We start from the raw sequence: 19,614 nt of genomic DNA, 5'->3' as shown, positions 1-19,614 counted from the left end.
TCAAATCAGTGAGGGATGACTGTATCCATAACCAAAAAACGGAGATTCGGCATCTTACCCCTCTCAGCAACATCATGAATGATGCATTAGAAGCATGATGAAAAATAATATTTTTAATTCATATTATTTAACATATCATTCAAATTAAAGATTTGAAGGTGCTTTAAAAAGAGAAAGACATAGTATTTCAAAAATGAAAAAGAACTATATCATTGTTGGCTCGAGAATATTATTTGTACCTTTTGTGTCGCAGTTTGTGCTATTATTTGCCTGCAAACAATATTAACACATCAAAAGAAATTAATAATTACCTCATAACCCCAAGAATATTTTAATACACCCAGGTGCCTCAAATCTTTTCTTTGAAAGTATTTGAAGATGATTTCAACGTTAGTGTTAGCTTAGCTACAGTTGGCGAAGACCGTTAAAACTAATCCCTTAGCATTCAATTTGTTACACATTAGTCAGGAGAAAGCAGTATCAGCTCCAGAGTATGCATATAGAGGTTCTGCTGTGAAGTTAGATTACAGGTTCCTTTTTCAATAGAAAATAGACAATAGACAATAGGTGTAGGAGTAGGGCATTCGGCCCTTCGAGCCAGCACTGCCATTCACTGTAACCATGGCTGATCATCCACAATCAGTATCCAGTTCCTGCCTTATCCCCATAACCTTTGATTGTGCTATCTTTAAGAGCTCTATCCATCTCTTTCCTGAAAACATCCAGGGACTTGGCCTCCACTGCCTTCTGGGGCAGAGCATTCCACATATCCACCACTCTCTGGGTGAAAAAGTTTTTCCTCAATTCCGTTCTAAATGGCCTGTTCCTTATTCTTAAACTGTGGCCTCTGGTTCTGGACTCACCCATCAGCGGGAACATGCTTCCTGCCTCCAGTGTGTCCAGGAAGAAAGTTTGCAAACAACCCCCTCGTGTAATTAATCACTCATAAGAGTCAGCACATTATACCTAGGATTGCTTTTCAAAGACTAACAAAAGCAAAATTATATGGATGCCAGATGCATGTGAATTATTTCAATGGACCATTTGAACCTGGTAGGTTGTCCTTCGTGTCATTTGACTGCTTCTTCTGGATTAGAAAGGGCTAAAAGAGCACAGAAGTCATCGGACTACATATAATTTGAGAAAGTGGTGGTGTGTAAATGACTAACCTCATCCGTATTGATTCCCCATTCCTTGCTGCCTTTGAGAAGGTGCTGGCATGCGAGTACCTTGCAATGCTGCCGTCAGTGTAGTGAAGAAATTCCCACAGCATATTTCATAGATAGGATGTGGATATGGAGGTGATGAATGGACAATACATTATCTGCCTTGGAATGTTGTGCAACAGGGAATCTTCAGAATATGAGTTCCCAATTACCTGGGGTCCATGGACCGCTTGCTTAATTGTATTGGTCGAATGCATAAATAAAGGTTGGAAACCCCTGCTCTAGACCATTTTTATTGCAATTCTCCTTTGAGAAGTAGATTATGGGTATGTCAATTGACATTTTTTTTAAAATACCAGCAAAATGATAGAATATGAAGTTAATTTAGCAATATCCTTTTATATGTTGTAATATAAAATGCTTATAATGACCAGGTAGCATGTTTAAACTGTTAGCTCTAAGAAAGAAAATAAATAAAATCTCGTTTACCTTCTCTATGAGCCTAATTAATCAAATTAGCCGTTGTGCTATGATATTGTGGATACCTCCCTATTTATCAGTATGGTCTGTTAACAGGAAGGTCATGGGAAAGCACAATCAATCCCCACCTTCCCCAACATGTCAGTGTAAAAGCTGGAGCGGAACAGAGTTACAATGCACTTGGGTTATATGGTGGGGGGGGGGGGGGAATTTTCAATCTCCCTCTAATGAGTGAGATTGAAAACCTAATGAACATTGCCACACAAACACGAGGAAATCTGCAGATGCTGGAATTTCAAGCAACACACATAAAAGTTGCTGATGAACGCAGCAGGCCAGGCAGCATCTATAGGAAGAGGTACAGTTGACGTCTCGGCCCAAAATATCGACTGTACCTCTTCCATAGATGCTGCCTGGCCTGCTGCGTTCACCAGCAACTTTTATGTGTGTTGCCTGAACACTGCCACAAAAGCCTTTCACTCAGCGTCAGCTAAACTGAAGAGCTGATTATGGACTACAGGAGGGAGAAGTCAGAGGTCAATGCACCTGCCTTCACAAAGGAAACAGGGGTGGAGAGGGTCATTAGCTTTAAATCCCTTGGCATTAAAGTATCAAAGGATCTGTCTTGGGACCAAGACATAAGTGTCATAGTAAAGAAGGCATGACAGCAGCTCTACTTTCTTGGAAAGTTTGCGTAGATTTGGCATGTCTTCAAGAACTTTGACCAACTTTTATAAATGCAGAGTGGAGACTACCCTGACTGGTAACTTCATGACCTGATATGGAAACACCAATGCCCAGGAATGGGAATGGCTACAAAAAGTGGTGGATATAGCCCAGTCCATCACAGACAAAGACATTCCCACACTAGAGTATATTTATGAGGTGCACTGCCACAAGAAAGCAGCATCCATTAGCAAAGACCCCCACCATCCAGACATTGCCTTCTTCTCACTACTACCATTGGGCAGAAGGAATGTTCTGCCCAGTGGTAGTAATGGAATGTTCTTAGGTTCAAAACTACAAGGTTCACGAACAGTTATTTCTCTACAACCATCAAGCTCCTGAACAAGCATGGAAAACATCAATCACCACTACTCCAAACTGATTCTATAATTTAAAAACCAACTTTCAAGGTGTTTTTTTTAACAAATTATGTTCTCAGTATTATTTCTATTTGGATGGTTTGTCTCCTTTTTCGCACTGGTTATCTGTCGGTCTTTGTTTATGAAACTCTTTGGTTCCATTGGCTGTGTAAGTCTAGGGAAGACAATCTCTGGCCTCACCAAATGTGGGAGATTGAAACACAAACCCATCAGAACCCCCCGTTTGTGTGGATGCTGCGTGATTTATTACCCTGTTACAACTAACAGACAGTACACTGCATACAATTAAATGATTTAGCTTTATAATTCTTAATTTGACTAAAGAGTTAGTAAAGAAAAAGCAAAAAAAGGAAAGGGCCCATTTTAAAGGAACAGTCTAATGTGCACAAGTTGGAGTTCATGGTTTCCTCTTCACTGCTCCTCCTTCGATCTCCTTGAGCTTCGTCGAATCATGACTCCATTCTGGGTTGAATCTTACAACTTCTTCTCTCCGGCATCTTCTCCCTTCATCTCCCACTGGACAAAAGACCCAGCTCACCCTGGTGTCAGGCACAGAACATGAAAACACACTCATTTCATTGGATGGCTCGCATTCCAAAGCACCTGTTATCTCTAACCATAACACAAACACTGCTTCTACAGACATTACGTTAGCAGTGAAACCTTTCCCAGGGTGTTACATTTATGTATCGTTTTTGTCTTCAATTTCTGTTGTATTGCCTTTTTCCTGTAAATATCAGCAAGTAAATAAATTTCAGGGTAGTATATGGTAACATATATATACTTTAATAATAGATTTACTTTGAACTTTTGGATTAAATTCTAAATCAGGAAGAGTAGACCTTGAGAAATTTTTGAGCACCTTTCAATCTTTCATGTGATTCTGCAGTATTGAATACACTCTCAGTAATAGCAATTCTTCCCAGAGTAGAGATGTACTTTTCCGCATCCCAAATGGTGTGTCTTAGGATCTTCTTTCTTCCTTTAGTTAGGTTGTATTTTTTCAAAACCATTGCAAACCGAAATTAATTCAACATCTTATGACAGGAAGATCAACTCCTGATTGCTTGTGTACTTTATCAGCAGAAGGGTGAAACAAAAGGTAAATGAGTTAAATTGGCGCTCTTCAGAGTGTATCATATGCAGCTGGTGCACTCTGAATTCCCAAGCACTTTTGTGGCACTCAGGAGCTCCCATGAGGGTGTATCAATAGAGGAAAACAACCAACTAACAATTGGTTTCCAAGCTGTTGTTTTGAGAACAATGCTTCAGAAGTTAAACCATGATAAATACTTTTATTTTTGGAATTACATATGTCTCTGAACTTACAGTGGTAAAATTCCAGGTGAAGTCTTGTTATTGCAGGAACAGAAGCAGAATTTTTCACAGGGAAAGTGAAATAACCCAGTAGACAACAGAACTCAATGTTATTTTTTCATGTGTGGTTCAGCAGTAGCCTTGGCAAAGGAATACCCCAAAACACAAATAGTATGTACTGGTTTTAACCTTCCTCAGATTCTGAGGTGAAAGTTAATCGATTACTTCTTTCCAGTGAATTCATAACATTCACAGTTATGTCTGGGTTTCCCTAACTGGTGCTGAAAGGTACACCAATCAATTGGACAATCCAAAAGTCAATGAGTGAGTGCTGTGAGTTGTGGATCGTGCTTGATAAATAGTAAATGGAATATGTTAACCTTCTAGGAGCCTAAATCCCAGTCATTTCATTGTTTCCAAACTACATGAGTTTCAATAGCATGAAGTAACATCCAAAGTGCAGGCTTCTCATTGCCTGTACGGCTTCACAGGATTAGTCAGCTGGTGATTAAAGGCATGGACCTCAGAGCATTAAGCTCCTGGTGGTTTGAATTGAAACCCGTGTCTGAGATTTTACAACAAGGTTAATTGGCTGTAGTCCTTGTTAGGCTATGGTTCGGGAGTGTTTAGGCTATCTATGGCAGTAGGCTATCTATCCAACTCATCTTTCTCTGACCTACCATCAGTAGACAGTGTGGGTTAATTTGACAGAATGTGAGGAAGTGGATCCGGTTCCATTGACAGAGGCTCTTGAAATTATCAGTTTTACCAGTGACTGTAATATATTTAGGTCGTTGGATTCAGACTGTGCTACAAGTGAAAATGTCTCAATTCTACTTTCTGAAACACCTACCTTATTTTGAATACCTCTATTGGTATCAGGCTTACAAATGCATCTTCCCCTTTGACATTCTTATCCAGTTGCTAGGGAGCTCAATGCACATTCTAGCAGCAAAGTGATATCTGGATGGTTAATGACGCTGAACCACAACATATGCATTCTATTCTACCTTTTATGTTCTAAATGCCATTCTCCTTTTTTCAGAGACCATAACCCTTGATTTTCAACTCTACACCTAAGAGAAAACTTGTCTCAGCTACCAGCCCATGGAGCCTTGTCTCCTCTCATTCATCTAAGCAATGGGGAATGCCAGACTCAGTCTCCCCTCACTTGACTCCATCCTTACACACATTTCCTTGTCCCTTTCTCAATACGCAGTGGAGTGTGGGCCTACATTCAATTAACATGAGAAGAAAGAGAAATGATCAACATACTTCTGGGCCTTGACCAGACAGAGATGGGATGGGAGTGATGCTCCTGCTGGCTGTTAAGTCTCGAACCAGTCATCGCATTTTCAAAATAAGAGACGGTCATTCTGGATGGAGAGAGGAGGAACTTCTTCACCGAGGGTAATATTTGGATTTTATTTTATCCAACAGATCTACGGAGACTTCCGCTGGTGAACAAACAATACAAGACCGATTGATTTTCCATATATTAATAGAATCCCAAGGTACAGGGTCGGAATGAGAAATACTGATGAAGGAGATATAATTGACTAACAGCACAGATTCGAAGGGCTGCAGCACCTACACTCGTTTTATTTGGTATCATTCTTATGAGAGAAGAAAGGAGAGTTTGTGTCAGAGTACCTTATCAAGGCTTGCTCTCTGGTCAGAAGTAAGGGGTGGGACTGCAAGAGTAGGGGGGGATGTTGCTGATGGGAAGATGACTGGAGTCTTTGCAGTGGTCAGGGTGGAGGTGAGATGGGTGCAGTTGTATGGTCATGGCCAGAGATCTGCTCAAAGCAAAGCCCGGCGGAGGAATTGGAATCTCAAATGGTATTTAGAAAGGGGAAGTAAAAAATAGTAAGCAGAATAATTGAATAACATAACTATGTTGATGCGGAGTTTTGACACAAAATGCCAACAGTTCCTTTCCTACCCTAGATGCTGTTTGGTCCATTGAATTATGTCAGCAGATTATTTGTTGCTCCAGATTCCAGCATCTGGAGACTCTTGTGTCTCCAAGCAAAATAAATAAGGAGTTAAAACCAAGTCATTCATCAGTGATCAATAAATACACCTGATAAAATGAGTGCATTTAAGGTTCTGTCTCTGATGCTCAGAGCATTCTCAAGGCAAATGAATTAATAGAAACATATGGATATGATCTAACTGCCATTACAAAAATATGGCTGGTAACAAATATTCTAGAATATCTAACATTCTAAAAGGACTGAAATTATTGCCAAGGAGGGGCATAGGGAGATGATCAATGCAGTGAGGAGAAATTATCTTGGCTTGACTGATCACAACAAAAAGCTAGAATCTAGTTGGGTCAAGTGAAGAAACTGCAAGTGTTAAGTGTTGATCAGATTTATTAATGAATTATAACATTGGGCATTACATAAATTAGGAATTAGAGGTGCACGATTCTGGGACAATATAGTAAGTCGAATGTGCAGGACTGTGCAAAAAGTCTTAGGAACAGATATACAGTGATGGTGCCTAAGACTTTTGCACAGTACTGTAGTAGTTTTATGTATTGCACTGTACTACTGCTGCAACAAAAAAAAACATATTTCATGAGCTACAGAGTCATAACATCATAGACTCATGGAGAAGTACAGCAAAGACACAGGACTTTCAGCCCATCTAGTCCTTGCTGGAAACATTTAAACTGGTTTACTCCCATCGACCTGTACCGGAACCGTAGTTCTCCATACCCCTACTATCTATGACCCGATCCAAAGCCTCCCTTGAATATTGAAATTGAGCTTGCATGCACCACTTGTGCTGGCAGCTCATTCCACACTCCCAGGACCCTTTGAGTGAGAAATTTCCCCTCATGTTCGCCTTAGACTTCTCATTTTTCACTCTTAACCCAAGACCTCACCTAACCACAGTAGAAAAAGCCTGCTTGCATTTACCCTATCTATACCACTCATAATTTTGTATTCCTCTATCAAATCTCCTCTCAATCTTCTACATTCTAAAGAATACAGTCCTAACCTATCAAGGAATACAGTCGTTATAACTGTGAAGCTTGGGTTCCCCCAGACCCAGCAACATTCTTGTAAATTTTTCTGTACTCTTTCAACCTTATGTACATCTTTCCTGTAGGTAGGTGACCAAAGCTGCACCCAATACTCCATATTGGACCTCACCAATGTGTTATTCAACTATAACATAACATCCCATCTCCTGTACTTAGTACATTGATTTATGAAAGACAATGTGCCAAAAGCTCTCTTCATGACCCTATCTACTTGTGACACCACTTTCAACAAATTGTGGACCTGTATTCCCAGCTCCCTTAGTTCTACCACACTCCTCAGTGCCCTATCATTCGCTGTGTAAGACCTGTCCTGGTTGGTCCTACTGAATTTCTCAACCTCGCACTTCTCTGCATTAAACTCCATCTGCCATTTTTCAGCACGTTTTTCTAACTGATGCTGATTACTCTGCAAGCCATGATAGCCTTCCTTACTGTCCACTACATCCCCAATTCTGGTGTCATCTGGAAATTTGCTGACAAATATATATAGATATAGATGACAAACATCAATGGACCCAGCACCAGTCCCTGTGGCATTCGACTAGTCACAAGCTTTGATTCAGAGAGGCAACCCTCTACTATTGCTCTTGGGGTTCTCCCACAAAGCCAATGTCTAATCCAATTTAGTACTTATCCTGAATGCTGAGTGACTGAACCTTCTTGACCATCCTTCCATGAGAGACCTTGTCAAATGCCTTACTAAAGCGGAAAATGATAAACTTAATTCTGATATGGGTCTCTATTGTGGACTGAGAGTGGGAAGGGAACAGGGAGAGGGGAATCATGGTTGGGAAAAGGGGAAAGGAGAGGGGAGGGAACAGAAGCAGCAGGGAGACATTCTGTAATAAATAATAAACCAATTGTTTGGAATCAAATCAACCTGGTGTCTCTGGGCTGGGTGTGTCTGTACCTATGCCACCCCCAGCCCCTGGCACTCTTTCTCTGACACCTATCCCACAGCCCTCCTACAGCACTCCACCCTCACCATTTCCAACATCCTTCACTCCCACCAGAATTACTAACTCGCTCTCTGCTCCATGTTGATAAATACTGTTCTGTGTAAATGTCTTAGGCACCCTAGTTTGAGGTTTCAATCCAGTATCCTTGCTGTCCTAGTATGTGCTCTTCTGGACCAAGATCTTCGATGTTGTTCCTGGGATTTGTTGGAGCCGCTCTCTCAGTCCAGGTGTCACAGCTCCATGTGCTCCTGTCACCATCGGGATTACTCTGGCTTTAACCTTCAACATCCTTTCTATCTGCTCTTTCAAGCTCTGGTATTTCTCCAGCTTCTCATATTCTTTCTTCCTGATGTTACTGTCATTCGGGATTGCCACATCTATCACAATTGCTTTCTTCTGTTCCTTGTCCAGTATTACTATGTCTGATTGGTTGGCCAGTAACTGCTTTTCAGTCTGTTTTTGGAAGACCCACAGGATCTTTTCTCTGTCATTCTCTACTACTTTATCGGCCAAACCTTAACCCGCATCGCGGATCCAGTCATCCTCTTTATCTCAACCAAAGTATGGGCTCCTGTCATCCCACATACCTCAACCACAGCAAATTGTCCTGACTGTCCTCTCCAGCATGACAATAGCACAAGTTTTACCCTGGGAGGAAGAACCGTGACACAGCAGCACCAAACCCAGAATAGAATTTCCCTTGCAGCCACTGTGGCTGAGCCTGCCTGTCCCGTATTGGCCTCATCAGCCACCAGCGAGCCTGCAGAAGACGTGGGCAGCTCCCTTCCTAAATCTTTGTTTGCGAAGCCAAGCCATGACAATGATGACCCTAGACCACCCCAGACACAATACTGTCATCCTCCAGCACGATTCAAAGTACAAATCCCAAATATCTTCCAGAATATAACCCCCCCCCCACACACACACACCACCACCAAATACAACTCTAAAAATTAGATCTGTTTCAGTAAGATCTTTTATCCTAAACACTAAAGAAAACAGTCTTGCTCTTCGTAATCTTTTCTCATTGTTTAGATGATGAACTCTGGTTTCACATTGAAGTAAGTCTCTTTCAAACTCAAGATTATATTCAATTATGTTATGGTTGCACATCTCCAAAGGAGTCTTGGCAATAGGATTATCAATTAACTCATTTCACTAAATCTAAAACAGCCTTTTTCCTTGTTGGTTCCTCATTAATCGAACAAAACATCGGGTAGACATTCTGTAAGTCATCTTCTACCTTATTACAACAAATTTGATTCATCCAATCTACATGTACAGTATTGTATAAAAGTCTTAGGCACATATATGGCTCATCCATCATCATCGATGAAGACCTCAGACACCATTAGTACTTTTTATGAGGTCGAGTTGCTAGCTCGACACTCAACTCGGCACGGATGGAAAGCGTGCCCGGGAGCAGCTGAACTAGATTTGAACTCGGGATCCTTCACTCCCGGAGTCCAGCGCTGATGTCACTGCACCACCAGCCGGCTTGATGGTGTTGAGATGGATTTGGATTTGGATTTAAGTGAGGGAGAGTTGCACAGCGTCAGCCTCACTTTCTCTTCCCAGTTCCCATCGGGATCCAGTGGCAAGACAGAGTCAAGACGGCTGGAGATGGGACTAGGCACAGTGGATAACCAGGACATCTTCTGTGTCTTGTCGTATTCTACACGTTCCACAACGCTTACAGAGACCGTCTTCTTGACCGTTGGACCTACCATTGGTCTCATCCGCTGAATCAGCCGGAGTCTGTCTTCACATGCTTCACATGATGGGTACTGGTAGAGTGAATGCAAGCAGGCTTTTTCCACTGAGGCAAGGGGAGAAAAAAAACCAGAGGACATGAGTTAAGGGTGAGGGGAGAAAAGTTTAAAGGGAACATTAGGGGAGGCTTCTTCACACAGAGAGCGGTGGGAGTTTGGAATGAGCTGCCAGACGAGGTGGTAAATGCGGGTTCTTTTTTAACATTTAAGTATAAATTGGACAGACACATGGATGGGAGGTATATGGAGGGATATGGTCTGTGTGCAGGTCAGTGGGACTAGGCAGAAAATGGTTTGGCACAGCCAAGAAGGGCCAAAAGGCCTGTTTCTGTGCTGTAGTTTCTATGGTTCTATGGTTCTATCTCACCCAGGGTTTGAGACCCGTCGGCTACCTTCACCTGGTTTAGCTGGCTTGTCGAAGTCGTTGCCCGGGGTGTGGCCGCTGTCACATGCAAACAGCTACAGGAAGCCACAGGTGAGAGCTGAGTGCCAGGTGGGGACCAAAGGTAGACAAACCGCCTTGAAAAGGACACGTCATGTTCCCCCACCAGAGGTGCTACCCCACCCTGACATCCCATACCCCAGGCACATATATAAATATGGTAGGACAAGCCACTGCACAGGATCAGGGGTGGCTGACACAAGAAAGTCCTACCAATGGCTGGAAATAGGAGGGCTGAGGGACAGCACTGAGGCACTGCTCATGGGTGCACAAGAACAGGCATTGAGCACAAGAGCAATAGAAGCAGGGTCTATCACACCAGACAAGACCCAAGATGCAGACTGTGGAATGAATTCACTGAAACCATCCGGCACGTAGTAGTAAGGTGCAAGACACAGGCTGAGACAGCATACACTGAAAGACAACACAATCAAGTTGCAGGAACACCTGTGCTGAGTATGGCGTGGATATTCCCAAGTCCAAATACATTAGCCATAATTGAATACAGAAGAGCTCTGCTCTTCCTATATTCTATGTACTGTAAACCTGCTCCTGTATCTTATGGCCTTTAGGTCAAAAATAAACTACCTTGAGTCATCCAATACAAAAAAGAACCTGCATTATGTGATCTAAGTTCCAATCCCTTCCGTCCTGACCCACTGCATGAGTTATATGTGATTAGGTGCCAAAGGGATCAAGCATTCAAGTATAGAGTTTTGCTTCATGTTTAATCAATACGATGTGCATTGAGTGGTTCACCATTACTGGAAACAGCAGTAATGGTGAACCACTTGCTTGTTCTGTGGAAAGAAATCGATGATGAATGGCACTCTGTTCTCTATCTCTCCGGTTTTGATTTTTTTTTTGTTTCCATCGATTCCATTATTACCCTGAATGAAATAACCACTTGCTCCAGGTCCACTTACCATATTTGCTGGGATGAGAAAACATCCTGACTTCTGATAAGTTGGGAATGAATTTGGCAAGATACTGTATCATGCCCATGAACCTCAATAGTTCTTGCTTGTCTTCGGGTGGTGGTAGCTGTCCTACAGCTCTGACCGATTTGTTATCTGGTTTTAGCCCATCAGCACTGAGCACATGACCTATGTATTTGATCTCTGTAGTTCTGATCTTACATTTACTTTTGTTCAGTTTTAGATTGTACTCACGTGCTCTCTCCAGGAGCTTCCTCAGTCTCTGATCATGTTCCTCAATTGTGGCACCCCATATCTGCAAATCATCAATGATGTTGACCTCCCTATCCAGGTCTTCAATCATTTGTGCCACGGATCTCTGGAATACCTCTGATGCAGAAGAAATCCCAAAGGGTAGACGCAGGAAATGATGTCTCCCTATGGGTGTGTTGGAAGTGCAAAATTTGGAACTTTCTTCATCCAGCTTGATCTGCCAGAAACCTTGATTTGGGTCTAATACTGAAAAGTATTTTGCATTAGGCATGCGAGAGACAACCTCTTCAACAGTGAGCAGTGGATAGTGCTCTCTTTTGACGGTTTGGTTGAGATCTTGTGGATCCATGCAAATCCTCGTCTTTTTTTCTGTGACCACTGTCACCATACTATTCACCCAGTCGGTCGGTTCTGTTTGTCTTGTTATGACTCCCATCTGTTCCATTCTGTGTAGCTCCTCCACTACTCGATCCCTGAGAGCTACTGGAATCTTTCTCGGGGCATGCACGACTGGTGCAATAGTTGGGTCAATCTGGACATGGTGTTTCCCTGGTAAACATCCTAATCCAGAATACAAATCATCAAAGTCTTTGAGAATGTCATTTTCTTTTTCAACTCCATAGATTTGCTTCACCAGGCCTAACTTTGTGCACGTTGCTTTGCCCGGTATTGCTGGAACATATTGCTGTACTATTTCAAAGTCGATCTTGTGTTGTTGACCTTTGTACACACAGGTGAGAGCTTTTTTGCCCAGTGGCTGGACATTCTCTGTATCCATGTTTATAACCACATCTATTGCAGTTAACTTCCTTTTGATCATCCTGTGGAGCTGGCTTTGTCCTACTCTTGTCAGTTTTCACAGTTTTTATTTTGTGCACTTCAATCTCTTCATTGAGCACTTTAACCTGACTTGACGTGATCTCGCTGGCACGACAAACATCAATCGCCTTTTCTAATGTAAGATCTGCTTCTCTCAATAGCCTGCCCCTCACTTGATCATCCCGTATGCAGCATACAATCCTGTCACGTATGAAAGAGTCATGCAGTTGTCTGAACTCACAGTTTTTTGCCTTGCTCTTCAAATCTGTTACATAGGCGTCTATGGTCTCCGTTGGTCCTTGCGCCCTCGTGAAAAACTTGTGTCAGATGTACGGTAGGTTTTTTTCTCGGTTCAATCTTGAAACTTTTTCTTCAACACTTCAATTTTATCTTGCTCATCATCTTGGAAGACAAACGTGTTGCAAACCTTTATTGCCTCTTCTCCCGCTACGTGCAGAAATGTAGCACATTGCACTTTCTCCGTTTTTTCAGCCACGCCGTTAGCGGTGCAAAACAGCTCAAACTTCTGGATCCATATTTTCCAGTTCTCAGCAAGATTACCTTGTAGGCTTAAACTTAGCGGTGGCTGTAACTGTGACATCTTTTACGTGACTTCTCTTCCTTTTTTTCCGCGATTTCTTCTGACACCATGTAATATTGATGCGACTCGGACACCGCTGTAGATTGAACAACCATGTTTATTCACCAGACTTCCAGTTTTACTTCTCCACGTCCTGACGTCATACGCACTCTGACCTTACGAATACTCACACAATACATTACAGTAACAGCTTCCATCACATCCAACAGAAAGAGACAGCAGGATCCTGATGATCAATCAACACAAAGATCAGTGCAGTCATTGATGCTACACACTCTCCCCACTGACACCAGGGAGCACACTCAGTGCTGAGCTACCATCTTGCTTCCCCTGGTGCATCCAATGTTATCCTTCACAGGCACCCAGTGTGCGATGTCCAATCCACATTGAGATCACGTTATCCCTTTCATTGCTGAAGGGGCACCAGCAGAGGGCAGGATCCCTGACTCCTTTCGGCACTGATTCCAGCCGTACTCTCGCTCCTGGGAACATACTGCATCCTGGGTGCCATGCACGCAACACGCTGGAGAAACTCAGCAGATCGAGCAGCATCTATCCAGGGATGCGAACAGTCCTGATGTCAAGAGACACCAAGAGGCCTGACGAAGGGTCTCGGCTGAAACGTCAACTGTTTATTCCCTCCAGAGATTCTGCCTGACTTGCAAAGTTCCTCCAGAATTTTGTGTGTGTTTCTCAAGATTTCAGGCATCTGCAGAATCCCTTACATCCTGAGCGCTCAGTAAGATTCCATTGCATTAGCTTGGAGTACAAGTTTTGGCTTCTGTGCCAGCCACCTCTCTCCACCCTTCCTTCCATAGCCCCCATTTGTGCAGTCAGATTTATTGTTTTTTTCTGGAACCCTGCACCTTGTAAGACAGAATTAGTTTGCAACTAGCTATCTTCCTCTTGGAGCGAATGATATTTCAAAATGCCGGATAAATTTCTACCAATAACTGACCCAGTCCGTAAATAGTGTGAAAACAGCATATAGGTAAACAGTTTAAATTTGTGATTGATTTCAAATCCCAGCTGTGTGCACAGCTCACTCCCAGGAAAATTGCCTGCTTTGCTTCTCTGGCCCTGATGGAATTGATGGCTTTGAATACTTCTCTTGGGGATGACCTCCTGGGAGAATGCCATGGCAACTGGGTTACAGGCACTGAGCATGGGTCCGTGGTGCAGAAGGGAAAAGAGAATGAAGAAAGGAGCAGTAATGACAGGGGACTCAATAGTTAGGGGAACAGAAAGGAGATTCTGTGGACATGAACAGGACACCCGAATGGTATGTTGCCTCCCAGGTGCCAGGGTCAGGGATGTCTCAGATCGTGTCGACAACATTTTGGAGAAGGAGGGGGAGCAGCCAGATGTCTTGGTACATATTGGTGCCAATGACATAGGAAGGAATAGCAATGAAGTCCTGAAAAGAGAGTTTAGAGAGCCAGGCAGAAAGCTGAGAAGTAGGGTCTCCCATGCAGTAATTTCTGGATTGCTGTCTGTGCCAGTGAAGGTAGAAACAGGATGATTTGGCAGATAAATACGTGGCTGAGAAGCTTGTGCAGGGGGGCAGGGCTTCAGATTCTTGGATAATTGGGATCTCTTCTGGGGGAGGTATGACCTGTTCAAGTGACAGGTTGCACTTGAACCCGAGGGTGAGCATATTCTCATGGGTAGTTTTGTTAGAGATGTTGGGGAGGGTTTAAACTAACTTGGCAGGGGGGTGGGAACCGGAGTGAAGGGACTCGGGATAGGACGGATGGTAAAAACGTAATGATAGCGTGCAGTCAGACTGTCAGGAAGGGCAGGCAGCTGATGGGAGTTAGCTGCAGCCAACAGGCTGAGTATTAAATCATTAGAGATGCAGAATCAGAAAGGATAGCAAATATGGTACTCAAGGTGTTGTATCTAAATGTGCGTAGAATGAGAAATAAGGTGGATGAATTTGATAGGGAGAAAGTAAAGTCTGATGTAGCAGTATTTCAGTGGAATAAGGGAAATTACGGTGGTATGAGAGAAGAGTTGGCCAAAGTAAATTGGAAGGAGCTGCTGGCAGGGATGTTAGCAGAGCAGCAATGGTATGTGTTTCTGGGAAAAAGAGGAAGGTGCAGGACTTGTGTATTCCAAAAATGAAGAAATAATCAAATGGTAAAATAGTACAACCATGGCTGACAAGAGAAGTCAAAGTTATTGTAAAAGCAAAAATTAGTGGGAAGAGAGAGGATTGGGAAGTTCTTAAAAACCTACAGAGAGCAACTAAAAGTATCACTAGAAGGGAAAAGATGAAATACGAAAGCAAACCAGAAAATAATAACAAAGTGGATCGTAGAAGTTTTTTCAAGTTTGTTAAAAATTAAAGAGAAATGAGAGTGGATATAGGATCGCTACAAAATGAAGCGGGAGAAATAATAACGGGGCACAAGGCGATGAACTAATTGAATATTTTGCGTCATTCTTCACTGTGGAAGACACTGGCAGTACGCCTGATATTGTAGTGTGTGAAGGAAGGGGAGTGGGTACAGTTGCTGTTAGAAGAGGAAAGGTGCTCAAAAAGCTGAAAGACCTAAAGGTACATAAGTCACCCAGACCAGAGGACCTGCACCCTAGGATTCGGAAAGAGGTGGGGTTAGAGATTGTCGTGGCATTAGAAATGACCTTTGCATTAGGGTTGAGTGATTATGTAGAAAATTTGAAGTTGGGAGGGAGGAGAAGATGGTGGTGCGAGGCTGCACGCGTGGCTATTCCGAATGATATCGTATGTGTTAACTAGGATGCCGTGCACAATCCGGATTTGATGGAGTCAGCCGTGAGAAGCACAGAGGAACACCTGGAGAAACTTCTGAAATGCCCGTTTGGCTGCCGCTGCTACTGTGCAATCGAGAATCTCCGGAGGAGAAGGCCCCAAATCCTCGGCTTTGCCTGTTACCTGTTGCTGGGGCCAGGGTCGAGGTGCTCGGCAGAGATGGTGCTTGGTGCTCGGTGTCGGAGATCTGGTCAAAGGCTCGGAGTTTTCAGACAGACTCGGAGTTGGACTGTGGTCGAATGCTTCCAGGATGCTGCATCGGCAAGTTGGCGGCGCTGGAGGTTCACCATCTGAGTGAGATGATGGGATTTTCGAGAGACTTTGAGACTTTTACTGTGCCCATGGTCTATTCTTTATCAAATTACGGTATTGCTTTGCACTGTTGTAACTATATATTATAATTATGTGGTTTTTGTCAATTTTTCAGTCGGTTTGTCTTGTGTTTCTGTGATATCATTCTGGAGAAACATTGTATCATTTCTTAATGCATGCATTACTAAATGACAATAGAAGAGGACTGCGTGTCCTCATAATCTAATCTCCTTCTACCTCAGGCCTCGAACTTATCAATCACCCCTGATGAGTTATTAACTGATGAGATATTAACTTCAAACTTTCTGCATAATCACTCAAAGAGTTGAACTGCATGTGCATGTAAGGAGAGCTGTATAACTCATCTCCTTCTACCTTAGGCCACAAACTTATCAATCACCCCTGCTGTGGACACTTTCTGGAGGTCCAAGATCCATATGGTGCACGACCGCTGGACTAAGTCTGTAAATGTAGGAGGGGACTATGTTGAAAAATAAATGTGCTAGGTTTTCTAAAATTGACTCCTTCTACCTTAGGCCATGAACTTATCAATCACCCCTCGTAAAATTAAGGACATAATGCTGAGCCTTTATAAGATACCAGTCAGGCCGCACTTGGAGTATTGTCAACAGTTTTGGGCCCCATATCTCAAAAAGGATGTGTTGTCATTGGAGAGAGTTCAGAGGAGGTTTACGAGATGATTCCAGGAATGAAAGGGTTAACGTATGAGGAGATTTTGGTGGCTTTGGACCTGTACTCACTGGAATTTTGAAGAATGTGGGGGAATCTTATTGAATCCTACCAAATGTTGAAAGATCTAGATAAGGTATTTTCTATGGCGGGGGCATCCAGAATTAGAGGGCACAGCCTCAAAACTGAGGGGCGACCTTTTAGAGCAGAGGTAAAGAGGAATTTTTTTTAGCCAGAGTGTAGTGAATCTGTGGAATGCTCTGCCACCGACTGTGGAGGAGGCCAAGTCCTTGTGTATATTTAAGGCAGAAGCCGATAGTTTCCTGATTCGTCAGGGCATCAAAGGATATGGCGAGAAGGCAAGTGTATGGGGTTGAGTGGGATCCAGGGTCAACCATGATGGAATGGAGGAGCAGACTTAATGGGCTGAATGACCTAATTCAGCTTCTATGCCTTATGGTCTTGTAGTCTTATAGCCTCTGTAGGTTCTCCTTCAGGATCCTCCTCTGCAGGATGCCCCCATGTCGGCTATGCCGCAGAGTGTTATATGGCCAGCTACATCATGGTCAACGCTCAGCTGGAAGGCCGAAGAAGCGCTATAATGATCGGATGAAGAATGCTTTAAGGAAGTGCAAGATCAGACCTGAAGACCTGGAGGAGGTTGCTGCTGACCGTACCACTTGGCGACAGCTGTGTAGGGACGGGGTTCATATTCTGGAGATGGAAAGAACAACCAGAAGACAGCAGAAGAGAGCCAAGAGAAATGCAGCCATGGTTGCCACCACTACCATATATACATGTCCCACCTGCAACAGAGCTTGTGGGTCCAGGATAGGACTGTATAGTCATTAAAGATCTCACCATTAAAGGAGTGGACATTGTCATCGGATTTCGATGGACAACCAAAGAAGAAGAAGAAGAAGAAGATGAAGGGTTTCTTTCTAGTTTTCCCTCTTTGGTCTGGTCTAAGCAGCTAATATATCAAATTTCATCTGATTCTGGCATGAGTGGGTCATGTGCACAGGCAAATGGGGAGAAGACAGGTGAGATGCTTGAAAAGATGGCAGAGCCAATGCTTGAAATGTTGGCTGCACAGTAAGTCCATGTGTATGAACATGGTCTGCTTCTCTTCTGTGTAGAAAGTACTGAGACTAATTTCTACAAGCTCTGCACTGTCTTTTCTGTAGTTCATGTTATGTTACGTTTCTGGTTTCTGATTGCTGCCTTTTTTTGCCATTTTGTACAATTTTGATCGGGGTAATTGACTCTGTAGCCTGCAGTCAACGAACAACACAGAGCTAGATTGAAATGAACTGAGCTGACACTGAACATTCCCGGAATGTTTTAATGACAATGTGGTTTGCTGTTTTCTATTCCCTGTTTTTCATGCTTTTTTGCCATTTGCATGATTTGTTCGTTTTTTTGTGCATTGGTGGTTTGATGTTTTCATTTGAACGGGTTCTATGGTATCTTAGTTTTGTGGCTGTCTGTGGGAAAGACGAATCTCAGGGTTGTATACTGCATACATACTTCGATAATAAATGTACTTTGAATCTTTGATTTTAGTTAAGCCTTAGTACACAGAAGCAAGAAAACATTGAGATTTGCACTCAAAAACTGATTTGCTTGTCTTTGTTTGTTGGACCAATGAAAAAATAGAGAGGCTTTTTCCCAGGGCTGAAATAGCTAATATGAGAGGGCACAGTTTTAAGGTGCTTGGAAGCAGGTACAGAGGGGATGTCAGGGGTACATTTTTTGTGCAGAGAGTGCGGAGTGCGTGGAATGAGCTTCCAGCGATGGTGGTGGAGGTGGATACGATAGGGTCTTTTAAGAGACTGCTGGATAGATACATGGAGCTTAGAAAAATAGAGGGCTATGGGTAACTCTAGGTAATTTCTAAAGTAAGTACGTGTTCGGCACAGCATTGTGGGCCAAAGGGCCTGTATCTTGCTGTAGTTTTTCTATGTTTCTATGTTTTAAAACTGGAGTTCAGTCTTTTGTTACAGAATGGGTACCATGGCAACCAATTGACCTGGCTTTGTGGGACCATCCACTTATCATTATAAGTGATGTGTAAATTATGTGGGGCATAAAATAGGCAGTGAAAAACTTATCCCACTAGCAGAGGAGTCAGCGACAAGAGGGGTTAAGGTAAGAGAGAGAGGATTTGAGGTAGTTGAAATCTGTAATGCAATGTCTGCTGGAGGCAGCCAATCCAACAACATTTCAGTGTTCAGATAAGCTCTTGAAGTGCCATGAAGTAGAAGGCTGAGGGCTGGGAAATGGGATTATTATACAACAAGTGGCCACTTAATTAGATACCTGCTGTACCTAATAAAGTAGCCACTGAGTGTATGTCCGTGGTCCTCTGCTACTGTAGCCCATCCACTTCAAGGTTGATGTGTTGTGCATTCAGAGAAATTTTTCTGCAGACCATTGTTGTAACATGGTTATTTGAGTTACTGTCGCCTTCTTGTCAGCTTGAACTAGTCTGGCCATTTTCCTCTGGTCTCTCTCATTAAATAAGGAATTTTCGCCCGCGGAACTGTGCTCACTGAATGTTTTTATTTCATTTTTCGCACTGTTCTCTGTAAACACCAGAGACTGATGTACGTGAAAAACCCCAGGAGATCAGCAGTTTCTGAGATACTCAAACCACCCTGTCTGGTACCAACAATCATTCTATGGTCAAAATCACTTAGATTACATTTCTTCCCCATTCTGATGTTTGGCCTGAACAGCATCTGAACCTCTTGACCATGACTGCATGCTTTTATGCATTGAGTTGCTGCCACATGATTGGCTGATTAGATATTTACATTAACAAGCAGGTGTGCAGGTGTATCTAATAAAGTGGCCACCGTATGTCATTTCATGACCAGCACAAAGAGAGTGGGCCAAA

At 42.9% G+C, this 19,614-nt stretch overlaps 1 protein-coding gene across 1 annotated transcript in view; it reads left to right on the top strand.

Annotated features, from left to right (window-relative positions):
• The window catches only part of LOC134343535 (synaptotagmin-6-like), a 486,430-nt gene that overhangs the window by 279,289 nt on the left and 187,527 nt on the right, over window positions 1–19,614 (top strand). The window lies entirely within an intron of this gene.

Source organism: Mobula hypostoma, chromosome 3 (genome assembly GCF_963921235.1).
Source record: "Mobula hypostoma chromosome 3, sMobHyp1.1, whole genome shotgun sequence".
NCBI classification, from domain to species: domain Eukaryota; kingdom Metazoa; phylum Chordata; class Chondrichthyes; order Myliobatiformes; family Myliobatidae; genus Mobula; species Mobula hypostoma.
This window is presented reverse-complemented; position numbering and strand designations above follow the sequence as displayed.